Genomic DNA, 14,458 nt, shown 5'->3' on the forward strand with positions numbered 1-14,458 from the left:
CTTCATCTAAAGTAAAAAAAAAAAAAAAAGAGATCTGTGTGAGATCAAATTGACAATAGCAACTCAAAAGTTTGATGGGAAGCCTATGAACAGTGAGTTGAAGATAATGATGATGGAATAATTTGGAAAAGGATGGTGAGAATAGCAGCACAACTGGAAGAATGTAATCGATGTCACTGAACTCTACATGTAGAAACTTTTGAAATGGTGTACTTTGGCTATGTATATTTTCACCAAGAAAAAAGGTCCTCCAAGGTCGAGAAGGGAGAGTGTTGACATGTCGTGGGGTTGTGAACCAATATCATAAAACAATATGTGTACTAACTGGTTAATGAGAAACTATTTGTTCTGTAAGCCTTCATCTAAAGTACAATAAAAAAAATACAAAAAAAAATCAAGAACTTCTATTGATTATTATTAAAAGAATGAACTGGCATTCTAGAGCCTGGGAGAACATAGTCACGATGCATATATCCAACAAAGAATTGGTATAGAGAATATATGAAGAATTCTTTTTTTATTATTATTTTTTTATAGTACTTTAGATGAAAGTTTACAGAACAAATAGTTTCTCATTAAACAGTTAGTACACATAGTTTTATGACAATGGTTAACAACCCCGAGACATGTCAACATTGTCCCTTCTCAACCTTGAGTTTCCTACTACCAGCTTTCCTGTCCCCTCCTGCTTTCTAGTCCTTTTCCTTGGGCTGTTGTGCCCCATTAGTCTTGTTTTGTTTTATGGGGCTGTTTAATCTTTGGCTGAACAGTGAACCTCAGGAGTGACTTCATTACTGAGCTACAAAGGTGTCCAGGGGCTATACTCTCAGCGTTTCTCCAGTTTCTGTCAGGCCAGGAAGTCTGGTCTTTTTTTGTGAGTTAGAATTTTGTTCTACATTTTTCTCCAGTTCTGTCTGGGGCCCTCTGTTATGATCCTGGTCAGAGCAGTCAGTGGTGGTAGCCAGGCACCATCTAGTTGTACTGGACTCAGTCTGGTGGAGGCCGAGGTAGTTGTGGTCCATTAGCCCTCTGGACTAATCTTTTCTTAGTGTCTTGTTTTCTTCATTCTCCCTTGCTTCCGAAGGGATGAGACCAGTGGAGTATCTTAGATGGCCGCTCATAGGCTTTTAAGACCCTAGACACTACTCATCAAGGAAGAATGTAGAACATTGTTTTTATAAACTCTGTTATGCCAATTGAGCTAGATGTTTCCTGAGACCATGGTATCCACAGCCCTCCGCCCAGAAATTCAGTCCCTCAGGGAGTTTGGATGTGTCTATGGAGCTTCCATGACCTTTTCTTGTACAAGTTGTGTTGGTTTCCCCAGTATTGTGTACGGTCTTACCTTTCACCTAAGTTACCACTTATCTATTATCTATTTAGTTTCCCTCCCCACCCCTCCCATCTCTCGTAACAGACAAAGATTGTTTCTTTATGTGTGTAAACTTTTTCATGAGTGTTTACAATAGAGGTCTCATACAATATTTATCCTTTTGTGATTGACTTATTTCAGTCAGCATAATGTCCTCCAGTTTCATCCATGTTATGAGATGCTTCACAGATTCATCACTGTTCTTTATTGTTGCATAATACGCCATTGTGTGTATGTACCACAGTTTGTTTACCCATTCATCTGTCGATGGGCACCTAAGTTGTTTCCATCTTTTTGCTATCGTGAACAATGCTGCAATGAACATGGGTGTGCATATGTCTATTCGTGTGATGGCTCTTATTTCTCTAGGATATATTCCTAGGAGTGGGATTGCTGGATCATATGTTATTTCTATTTCTAGCTTTCTAAGGAAGCACCATATCATTTTCCAAAAAGGTTGTATCATTTTGCATTCCCACCAGCAGTGGATAAGAATTCTGATCTCCCGGCAGCCTCTCCAACATTTGTTATTTTCTGTTTTTTTGATTCATGCCATTACTGCCAGGGTGAGATGGCATCTCACTGTGGTTTTAATTTGCATTTCTCTAATGGCTGGTGATCGCGAGCATTTCCTCATTTGTCTGTTGGCTGCCTGAATGTCTTTTTTGGTGCAGTGTCTGTTTATTTCCATCACTCATTTTTAATTGGATTATTTGTCTTTTTGTTGTAGAGGTGTTGGATTTTCTTTTAGATTTTAGAGATTAGACCTTTGTCTGACTTTTAATGTCCAAAATTTTTTCCCAGTCTGTAAGTTCTCTTTTTACTCTTTTGGTGAAGTCTTTTGATGAGCCTAAGTGTTTCATTTTTAGAAAATTCTGGTTATCTAGCTTGTCTTCTGGAGTTTGTGTGTTGTTGGTTATGGTTTGTATCTTGTTAAAGCCATATTTTAGGGCCTCTAACATTGATCCTATTTTTTCTTCTATGAACTTTATAGTTTTGGGCTTTATATTTAGTTATATTTGATCCATTTTGAACTAGTTTTTGTATATGGTGTGAGGTATGGGTCCTGTTTCACTTTTTTGCAGATGGATATCCAATTTTGCCAGCACCATTTGTTAAAAAGACTGTCCGTTTCCCATTTGATGGACTTTGGGCCCTGTCAAAGATGAGGTGATGGTAGGTGGATTAATTTTCATCTGCATTCTCAATTCTGTTCTATTGATCAATGTATCTGTTGTTGAGCCAGTACCAGGCTGTCTTGACCACCGTAGCTGTATAGAAGGTTCTGAGGTCAGGTAGTGTGAGACCTCCTACTTAATTCTTCTTCTTCAGTAGTGCTTTCTTATCTGGGGCTTCTTCCCTTTCCAAATAAAATTAATGATTAGTTGTTCCATCTCTTTAAAGAATCTTGTTGGTATTTGGATGGAGATTGCATTGTATTCGTAAATTGCTTCGGGTAGAATTGTCATTTTCACAATGTTGAGTCTGCCTATCCATGAGCATGGTATGTTTTTCCATTTATGTGGATCCTCTTGGGTTTCATGCAGTAGTGTTATGTAGTTTTCTTTGTATAGGTTTTTTATATCCCTGGTTAGATTTATTCCTAAGTATTTTATTTTTGTAAGTATTGTATTAAATGGTATTTTTTCCTGATTTCCTTTTCATAGTTCTCTTTATTAGTGTATAGGAATCCAACTGATTTTTGTATGTTTATCTTGTATCCTGCTACTCTGCAGAATCTTTCTGTTAGTTTCAGTAGTTTCCTTGTGGAGTCTTTTGGGTTTTCTGTGTTTAATATCATAACATCCACAAACAGGGACAGTTGAACTTCTTCATTACCAATTTGGATACCCTTTATTTCTTTTTCTTGCCTTATTGCCTAGCTAGGACTTCCATCACAATGTTAAATAGGAGTGGTGATAAAGGGCATCCTTGTCTTGTTCCTGTTCTCAAGGGGAATGTTTTCAGCCTCTCTCTGTTAAGAATCATGTGGGAAGTGAGAATAGCAGCACAACTGGAAGAAAGTAATAAATGTCACTGAATTGTACATGTAGAAATTTTTGAAATGGTGTATCTTTGGCTATGTATATTTTCACCAAAAAAAAAAAAAGTCCTCCAAGACCGAGAAGGGAGAGTGTTGACATGTCATGCGGTTGTTAACCAATGTCATAAAACAATATGTGTACTGACTGTTAAATGAGAAACTATTCATTCTGTACAACTTCACCTAAAGTACAACTTTAAAAAAATTAAAAAAATAAAAAGAATGATGTTGGCTATTGATTTTGTATAGATGTGTTTTATTATGTTGAGAAATTTCCCTTTTATACTTATTTTATTGAGAGTTTTTATCAGGAATGGGTGTTGGACTTTGTCGAATGCCTTTTCTACATCAATTACGATGATCATGTGATTCTTTTCTTTCCTTTTATTTTTGTGGTAGTTTACGTTGATTGATTTTCCAATGTTGAACCATCGTTGCATACCTGGTATGAATCTTACTTTGTTGTGGTGTATGATTTTTTTGATATGATGCTGAATTCTATTGGCTAGAATTTTGTTGAGAATTCTTGCATCTATATTCATGAGAGATATTGGTCTGTAATTTTCTTTTTTTGTGGTGTCTTTGCCTGGTTTTGGTGTCAGGGTTATGCTGGCTTCATAAAATGAATTTGGAAGTATTCTGTCCTTTTCTATGTTCTGAAATAGTTTGAGTGGTACTGGTGTAAGCTCTTGTCTGAATGTTTGGTAGAATTCTCCAGTGAATCCATCTGAGCCGTAGATTTTTTTTTGTTGGGAGTTTTTTTAATTACCTTTTCAATCCCTTGTTTTGTTATGGGTCTGTTCAGAATTTCAACAATCACTTTGTGGTAGTTTGGGTAGGTACTGTGTTTCTAGAAATATATCCATTACATCTAGGTTCTCAAGTTTGTTGGTGTATAGTTTTTCATAATATTCTGTTATAATCCTTTTTATTTCAGTTGGGTCTGTTTTAATGTTCCCCCTGCTGGGATGGGTTGTTTGTGGCATGTACTACGGCCGATAGTGTGTGCTGGGCAGGTTCCCATAGGCTGTGCCTGTGCTGCTTGGGGATGTGATGTTCAGTGCATGGTGCAAGTAGGCAGGAAGGAGGAGGGTGGATTGTTATATGTGGAGCTAAGATGGGTATGGTAAAGAAGAGAGAGAGGAGAGAGGAACAGGGGCAAAAGCAAACAAACCAACAAAAAAAGAGTGCCAAGGGAGCTTGCTATTGGAGTGGAGAGATGAGAGACTGAGAAATGGAGAAAAACAAAAAGGAAAAAAAGAAAAGAAAATTAGAAAGGGTAAAAGAGAAAAAATGAATATATAAAAAGTAGGGGAAAAAAGCAAAGCCCGCAGGGATCATACTGTTGTAGCTGTGAGGACTCCGGACGTTGCTCCCAGCCTGTGAAGTACAGACTGGCTAGAATGGGCAGAAGTGTCACACAGTACCAGGTATTCAGGAGACAGGATGAAAAGGTAAGTATAGAGAGATAGAAACTGAGAAATAAAGAAAGACAAAAAGGGAAAAAGAGAGAAAACAAAACAAACAAACAAACAAACAAACAAAACCCAAGAAACAAGAAATGTCCCCAAGGATCGCACTGTGTGTCTATGCAGAGTAAGGGAGCAGCTCCCAAGCTGTGCTGTACTTCCCAGCTAGAAGGGGCTGCAAGCCATGAAAATAAAAAGAAAACAAACAAATCAGAACAAATCAAAACAAACAAACAAACAAAAAGCCCCGGGAATCCCACCAACGTGGCAGCTGTGGCCAGGAAGAACTTTCACAGTCAAGTGGTGTTTCGCAGCCTTTCAGGAAGAAGCAAAGAAGGCACATAGAGCCAGGTATTTAAGAGAAAGGAGGGGGAGGTGGTGAGAGGTAAGGAAGAAACCTAAAGAAGTTGAAAAAAGCAACACCAGCAGCCAACGAATGGCACTCAGGGAGCTGGCCCATGCAGGTGGGTGGAATCCAAGTGGCACTGGGTGAAACCAGTGCTTCCTGGCCAAGATACTGTGGCCACAGGAAGCAGAGGAGGCCGAGTGGGGATGAAGAAGGGTGGTGAGTGGGAAAGCATATATCGCGGGTTTCCAGTTGTCCTGTCTCCTGCTGATGCTCCATGAAGGTGCTTTCTCATACCCCCTGTTCGCTGATATCTGATAGGAGTCCAAGATGGCAGATTCCTGCTGCTTTAACTGATAGGGGAACCTTTGCATGTATCTCCCCTTACTCTCTGTTCTCTGTCGGTTTATTATTCCATTTGGTGCTTGGCTGGGTTCTTTATCTCTTCATTTGATGCTTAGGGTTTCAGGATTGACATGTGACTTTGTTTGACTTAGTTTTTTGGATATTTGCTGTGGAAGAATGGCATGGTGCTTCTGTCTATAGCTCCATGTTGCCCAGAAGTCTCCAGAATATTTGAAGAATTCTTACAAATCAATAAGGAAAACACATCAACAACAAAACCGACTTAATAAATGAGCTAAAAACTTGAATAAGCTTGCAGGAGAATATATCCAAATTGTCAATAAATATAGGGACAGGAATCCTGGCTTCACTTTAGGGAGGGTTCTGTTCTACTTCTTGATCTGGGTGCTGGCTTCAAGTGACTGTTGATTTTGTGGAAATTCTTTGGACTATACATTTATGACTCACATATTTTTAAAATGCATGATATACTTAAAAGTTTATTAAAAACTATAATAAATACCTACAAATCTCCCGTCACCACCCCATTTACATCCATCTAAGTAATTCAAGAAATTTGGAAGACAGCTACCTGACCAACAGATTGGAAGAGATCCATATTTGTGTCCATTCCAAAGGTGAAGCAACAGAATGCAGAAATTATCGAAGAATATCATTAATATCACATGCAAGTAAAATTTTACTGAAGATAATTCAAAACTCGTTGCAGAAGTACATTTACAGGGAACTACCAGAAGCTCAAGCCAAGTTCAGAAGAGAACATGGAACGAGAGATATCACTGCTGATGCCAGATGGATCTTGACTGAAAGCAGAGAATACAAGAAACATTGTGAAGAATAGGAATTCCTGAACACTTAATTGTGCTCATGCAGAACCTGAACATAGACCAAGAGACAGTCGTTCTAAGAGAACAAGGGGATATTGCATGGTTTAATGTCAGGAAAAGTATGGTTCAGAGGTATATCTTTTCACCATACTTATTCAATCTATAAGCTGGACTATTTGAAGAACAGGGCAACAGGATTGAAGGAAGGTTGATTAACAACCTGCGATATGCAGATGACACAACATTGCTTGCTGAAAGCCAAGAGGACTTGAAGCATTTACTTATGAAGATCAAAGACTACAGCCTTCAATAGGGATTACACCTCAACATAAAGAAAACAAAAATTCTCACAACTGGACCAATAAGCAAAATCATGATAAAGGGAGAAAAGATTGAAGTTGTCCAGAATTTCATTTTATTTGGGTCCACAATCAACATGCATATAGAAGGAGCAGTTAAGAAATCAAACGACATATTGCATTGGGCAAATCTTCTGCAAAAGACCTGTTTCATGTGTTAAAAAGCAAAGATGTCACCTTGAGGACCAAGGTGTGCCTGACCCAAGCCATGGTATTTTCAATCACCTCGTGTGTATGTGAAAGCAGGACAATGCATAAAGAAGACTGAAGAAGAATTGATGCCTTTGAATTATGGTGTTGGTGAAAAATACTGCCAGAACGAACAAATCTGTCTTGGAAGAAGTACAGCCAGAATGCTCCTTAGAAGCGACAATAGTAAGACATTGTCTCTCATACTTTGGACATCTTATCGGGAGGAACAAGTCCCTGAAGAAGGATCTAGTGCTTGGTACAGTAGAGGGTCAGCAGAAAAAGAGGAAGTCCTTCCATGAGATGGTTTGACACAGTGGCTGCAACAATGCACTCAACCATAATGAGTACTGTGAGGATGGCGCAAGACTGGGCAGTGTTTTGTTCTGTTGTACATAGAGTTGCTATGACTTGGACCTGACTGGAAGACAACTAACAATAACAAGAAATAATTCTTAAGGAGCCCTGGTGATGTAGTGGTTAAGCATTCAGCTGTTAACCAAAAGGTCCTTGGTTTGACTCCACCAGGTGCCCCACAGAAGAAAGATGTGGCAGTCTGCTTCCATAAAGATTGCAGCTTTGGAAACCCTATGGGGCAGTTCTACTCTGTTGTATAGTGTCACGAGTCAGAACTGACTTGATGGAATGGGAATTGGAAAGTAATTCTTTCATTTCTGCCAGATTTCCTTTTGACTGTTTTCACTCAGATAACCAGATGATCCATAGCCCGATGCACGACTGTTCAGACAGCCCTGTTTAGAACAGGGCTTGAACAATGTGATCTCTTATGGCTCCTAACCTCTGGTGGTTCTATGAATAAGAGATTGCTTGCCCTAATTAGTACACTGTTATTATTTCCTACACCTCACCACCCCTAAGTGCACACCTTTCCAAACAAATCTGGTACAGTGCTTTACCATTTTAAAAATAAATTTCCACCAAGATCTTCACAAATCATCTAAAAAATATTAATCCCATTCTCTGAACAAGAAGCCTGAGAGTCAACATAATCAAATGATTTCTTCAAGATCATTCAGCTAATATGTAGTAGAGCACTTTGCACTTAGTCATGGACATTTTGTAAACATTCTTAAGTCATATCTACATATCCCCACAAATGTTTCCTTAGTTGACTGGAATATTCTTAAAGGCAAGATTCGTGTCTATTTATTTACTGTCCCTCTACAAAGTGTCATACAGCTTCCAACATGTAGTAGGTAATCAATAACTGCTTATTGAGAGATGGTAACATTCGGCAGTCTTGTTAGTATTTGAGTACCTAAAAGCACATCATCCTGAGCAAAGACCCGGATGATTAAAAAACATCATCTAAATTCCACAAGATTTCTCATGGGCATTCTGCTTTCTTTTAAAATAAGCTTTTAACTTATTAAAGAGCCAACTTTGTGAGGGAAGGTTAGGTGACATGTAAGCAGGCATTAGGATAAGTAGACTAATATTTCTTATGTTTTTGGTCACTGCTTATAATCAGAGAAGCTCCCATGTCTATTTTTGGTGACCAGCAATAATTTAAAAGCATTTGCATTTTATGGCTTCAGTGGTGGCATACAGAATTCACTACAGTTATCCCACCAGCAGATTCAAGAGAAAATCAGATATGGCAATTCTTTTTATCTAATCAGATTCATCGTCTTTCAGCATGATGCTACAAAAGACATGAACTAAGCAAGGGCAGTGCTTGTCAGCATTTCAATGGGATTTTTCCAAAGGCAAATTCAAGGACCCAAAATCTCTGAGAAGAAATGACAGTATTTTCATTACTGGATCTTGTTCCCCTTGACTATAAAGAGACTTATAAATGCCCTGAATGTTATTGTAGTTAGTAAGATACTTTTTTCTAAGGTAACTGTAAAAGAGACAACTCAGACATGTTGGTCATTACATTTCATGTGGTGCTTTTTGGAGGGGCAAAAAGTTTTTAAAAATTGCTCTTATTGATACAAATATAGTCCATCTTATCCTAAGACCAAGCAGTTACAATTGTCATTTTAAAAGATTCTTGACCTCCTCTCACAATTCTGAGACAGGATCAAAGTAAATGTCAGTACAGACTGTTCTAGATCCTCACCTTCAAAGTATCATGACTCAAACACTCATACTTCAATCATTCCGGGAGTACATTATATACCTCTATTTCACTTTTTTTTTTTTAATAGCAGCAACGGTGGTAAATCTAAACAATTCTAATCTAGAGGTTATTATATAAATACTATGTCCACTGCATCTCACTTCCTCCTTCTCACCCCTTGGAAAAAAATGCCTACAGCCATCTAAAGACACTGCCAAGTACTAACAGAATCTGAGAGAATCTTCTAGGGAAAGCTTTGGGAAGTGGTCAGGCCTGTTTATGCAGGTTCCTTCTGTAATAGATGGGAATATAGAAAAGTCATTTTAGAAAGAAATATACACACACACACACACACACACACTCATTCACTAGCACTTTCTGTGTGGTTTCCTTTAAATCACTGGTCACAAGATGAAGAAAGAACTTTTCCACCTGAAGATCTCAATCCTAATTGTCTAGGTAAGCCCTTTTTGTTTGCTTTGGAGAAGTCCCACTTGTATAAACCTCCTTACTTCCCTTCTAAAATTTTACCCTTGTAAATTTGTGCCAGGTAAAAAAAATTTTCTTTTCACTTTTGATCTGTACCCTTTAAAAAGCATTCATAATTTATGATCCTAGTGAAACAGGAAACTTTACGTTTATGGAATTATTGCTTACTATATCTAGACCAGCCTTTGTAATGTAAAAATGAAGAGATCACATGATTCATAATAAGATGCCAGTCTGTAAAAATGCCCTAGAGCTAAGAATAATACTGCAGCCAGTACATGCATGAAAGCCATCACAGGCTGATGTTTGTTCCATCCACAGTACAGTACTGTCATTCAGCTTTGATATTTACTCTTTGTGTTTTTCATCAGGGCAACATCTCCAGAGTAAAGTGATTTATTCGAGGATGGTTTTGATGAGTCTTTTTCATATTCTTTATAAAATACGACATAGCAGTGTTGTTTGAAATCTTTTGCTTAAGACAGGAAATTCTGTTATTATAATTTAGACTACTGGCCATCTAGCCAAGTCTGAGTTTTATTGATCATATGAACGTAGACTACAGATCAGTTTATTTTACCCTTTTTTAGATTTATTAACAAGCATCCTCTGTGACCCTTAAAATAAAATATTAGTTTTAGACTGATATTATAGATAGTTTCATTCCAAAAAAAGCCTTTTAGGATTCATCTTGCTTTGATATACTGATAAGAGAAAAACAAAAAGAAAAAAAAATTTTTGTGTACTGACAGCTGAATTTTTGTTTCTTTTGAGCAGAAAAATAAGTAATAATAATCCCTGAAAGTTGTACAGTGTTTCATTTTCTTTTAAATGCATACTCACCAAATCCCTCTCCCTTGATCATCAGTAAAAAACTCAGGGAAGTAGGTGCTGAAACTATAAAGGGTAAAGTCAGATTTCAACCCAATGACATTAAGTCTAAATGTGCAGAAGCACTATTCCTGTCATAAAAGTGAAGAAATGAACAAAGATTAACAACCCTGTCCAAGATCACAGAGGGCTTTTTATCACTGTAGCTTGGCTTCAACACCAGATCTCTTGTAATATCACTTCTTCTTACTTTAGTTTGGTCATGTTTAGTCTTATATGTGATGGATCTAGTGTGTGCTTTGAGTTTTTTTTTCTTCCCTTTGGCTTTGTTTTTGGTTTTGTTTTGTTTGCTACTTTGTTGTTTCTTTAGTATTTATAGATAAGCACAAAGCAAGTGATGCTACATAGACATTTCCTAAGGTCTTGATGTTGGGGAATATGAAAGATGAAGGTGTGATCAGCCCAAACTCAATTCTCTTGATCACCCAGTTGAAGGGTTTTCACTGGTCCCTTAGATAAGAGTACCTGGAGATTGACGACCGAATGCACTACTAAAATCAGGTATATTACATGCCCTGGAGTGAGAAATTTAGCTGTTTTTGAATTTTGAATAAAGCTCTGAAAATGAGAACAATAGGTAAAATGTATCCAAATCTTCTAAAGAGAACTGGTAGACATCAAGTAGACACATCCATTCAGAGCAAGAAGCAAAACTGTCCCAGTTACTACCATCAGATCACAGCTATTTAAAAGAAAATCAGAAATAGGATAGGAGTTCATTTGGAAGAAATTAAAGAGAGTTACTGAAGTGGAAAGCCCTCAGCCTAATATGACATGATGTGCAGAATATAACAGAATGCTTCCGCCTTCTGAGCTTAATGAAGGAGGTGCAAGAGAATCCTGAGTTTCTACATTTAGGGAAAAGGATATCTCATTCCCTGTCTAAAAGATTGCTGAGCTGCAGAAACTCAGACCTGTTCTGTGTTGTCACTGGACTGTGGGGCTTATATGAACAAAGAGAGATATCTCTTTACAGCTCAAAGAAATCTGAAGCCAGGAAGTTATAGGGACAACCAAGATAGCAGATTGAGAAGAAAGCGATTAAAAGTTAAGAAACCAGTAAAATCTGATTTTACTCTTTATAGTTTCAACACCTGCTTCCCTGAGTTTTACTGAAGATCAAGTGAGAGGGATTCAGTGAAAACACATTTAAAAGAAAATGAAACACTGTACAACTTTCAGGGATTATGATTACTTATTTTTCTGCTCAAAAGAAACAAAAATTTAGCTTGCAGTATAAGAAAACGTTTTTGTTGTTTTATTTTTCATTTTTCTTTATCAGTATATCAAAGCAAGATGAATACTAAAAGGTTTTTTTTTTTTTTTTAAATGTGACTCTATCTATAATAACAGTCTAAAAATCTATGTGAGTTTCTTATGGACCAATCTGATGCTAAAAAAAGGCCCCATAAAATTGTATTGGCTTTGATGAGACCCTGGCTAAGAAGACAGTCTGCCTGGGCACTATAGTAGTAAAGTCTGAAAGGGTACATCCAGAGTCAAATGCTGAGAACAATCATTGACAGTTAACCAAAGAGTGCATCACACATTCAGAGAACCATATAGTGCACATGCTCATGATGAGCTACCAAAGAACCAAAAAATGAACCTCCTGAAAGACAGTCATCATCTGGAAGCCTACCACAAAGGGACTCCAAGGAACAGTGACCAACAATCTATTTTCCTTTAATTCTCTCCTATTTCTGCTCAATCACCTTTACCTACAGAATTTCTCAACTCTTCCTGACTCTCAAAGAGTCAATAACAGAGGGGTTGTAACCCAAACCCATTGCCGCTGAGTCAATTCAAACTCATAACAGCCCTGTAGGACAGAGTAGAACTTCCCCATAGGGTTTCCAAGGCTGTAAATCCTTATAGAAGCAGACTGCCACATCTTTCTCCCATAGAGCCACTGGTGAGTTTGAACCCCTGACCATTTGGTTGGCAGCCGAATTCTTAACCACTGTGCCACCAGGGCTCCAATATCTAGATAGTAATTATAATTTCATAAGCTACTTTCCAATATGTTAAGTACTTTATATTTCAATTACATAGCAGCCCTGATTACTCAATATTATTATTCCAACTTATAGATGAGAAAATAGAGGGTCAACAATAATAAGTAGAACCTTAGCCTTATGTCCCTATTTTAGTTATAAATCTTGAGATTTTTCTCAAGTGATTTTTGTCATTGGTGATTATGGTATTAATGAGTATCATGATGAGTGTTAATCTTCTACCCCTCATTATGCATGTGTCATACTTTATAATAAAATGAAGTGTTGCAACATATTTCAGAAGGAAATGGAAAAAAAAGTGTATACTCCTATATGTAAAGTTTATTTGACATATAAAATGTTAATTTGTCCATAAAATGATACTAGAAAATAAGTATTATCATTTCTAGATAATAGATGATTAAACTGAGGCTTGGTAGGCTCTGTGCCTTGATGAATGTCATCAAGCTAGTAAGAGTCAAAGTTAAGCTTTGAACCAAGTAATTCCTGACTCCAAAGCTAATTCAGAATATATTTAAAGCAGGCCTACATTTTAGAGGATGAAGAGAGATATCAGAGCCATCCTATACTGTGACCTTGTATAGTTTATTTAATATTTTGATATTTGTAATGAAACTTCATCTGTAGACTAAGTATTTTTGTCCTATGATCAACAGTGTGTAATTCTGCATCTAGAGTCACATAATATTTTATAAAAATATAAATTTACTATAAGGCATATCTTTCTCTCAAAATGGCAAGAATAAAACTTAATCTTCAACTCTTCTCATATGTAATCAGTTCTAACACATGATCTCTAGGAAACAGTTTCTTTTTTTTTTGTTTGTTTGTTTGATGCATTTCACATCCAAATCGTTTTATTATAGAGAGTCTTACCAATAAGGGGCATAAGTGCACCTATTCAGCGACCCTATGCTCACCTCTAAAGTAATATAGATATTTAGAGTTTCTATACTAATCAATCAGGCTGTAAAATAGTGTTCTTTGAAAGGTAAGTCCAAAAGAGGGAAGGCAAAACAGTAGACTATATTTTCACTAAATTTCCTACCAATAAAAGACAAGGAAATTCTAAAACCTGTAATAAACATCAAACACAAAATCAGTTAGTTAGTTACATGACTTGCCAGTAGGAGGGGGAAATCCTGGATGTATAAATGATTCTGCTCTTGATTTTTTTCATGATCTTGCACATATGCAAAGAATTTTGGAGTGATTAGCTTCCCATCTTTCAGGCTTGGTTCAAAGACCGACAACAGCAACGACAAAAAACACTTGCTTTTCAGTTGATTCCGACTCATGGCAATGGCAACCCCGTGTGTGTCACAGTGGAATTGGTCTCTGTAAGATTTTCAATGGCTATTTTTTCAGAAGCAGATCTCAAGGCCTTTCTTCCAAGGCACCTCTGGTAGATTTGAACAGCCAATCTTTCAGTTAGTAGCTTAGTGCTTAACAATTTGTCCCATCCAGGGACTCTTTCAAAGGCCACATTCTTAACTAAATCTTCCAAAATTCCCCCAGTGGGAGCATTTTCTCCCAACTCTGAATTTCCAGAATGCTTTAACTATACTTCACATACATTGTTTATTAATTCTACCTTGTGTTGACATTATTTCCATACAATTTGTATCTTCTCTATTTAAATGTTAGCTCCAGGGAAGCAGGACAGTCATTTTACTCTCTTTTTATTCACTACAAGGCCTTACACAAAATATGTACTCAAATTATTAAATACTTAAAGGAATGAAGTAATTAATGACCCTCCATTTGAAGTCTATCAGTTTAGGATATATGTGTGTGTGTGTATGTGTGTGTATATATATATATATATATACATACATATAGTTGTTTTTGTGTGCCATCTAGTCGATTCTGACCCTATACGATAGAGTAGAACTGCCCCAAAGGGTTTCCTAGGCTGTAATCTTTTTGTTTTTTAATTGTTGTAGTTTACGTGAAAGTTTACAATTCAAGTTAGTCTCTCATACAAAAATTTATACAT

The sequence above is a fragment of the Trichechus manatus genome, unplaced genomic scaffold (assembly GCF_000243295.1).
Source record: "Trichechus manatus latirostris isolate Lorelei unplaced genomic scaffold, TriManLat1.0 scaffold00065, whole genome shotgun sequence".
NCBI lineage: Eukaryota > Metazoa > Chordata > Mammalia > Sirenia > Trichechidae > Trichechus > Trichechus manatus.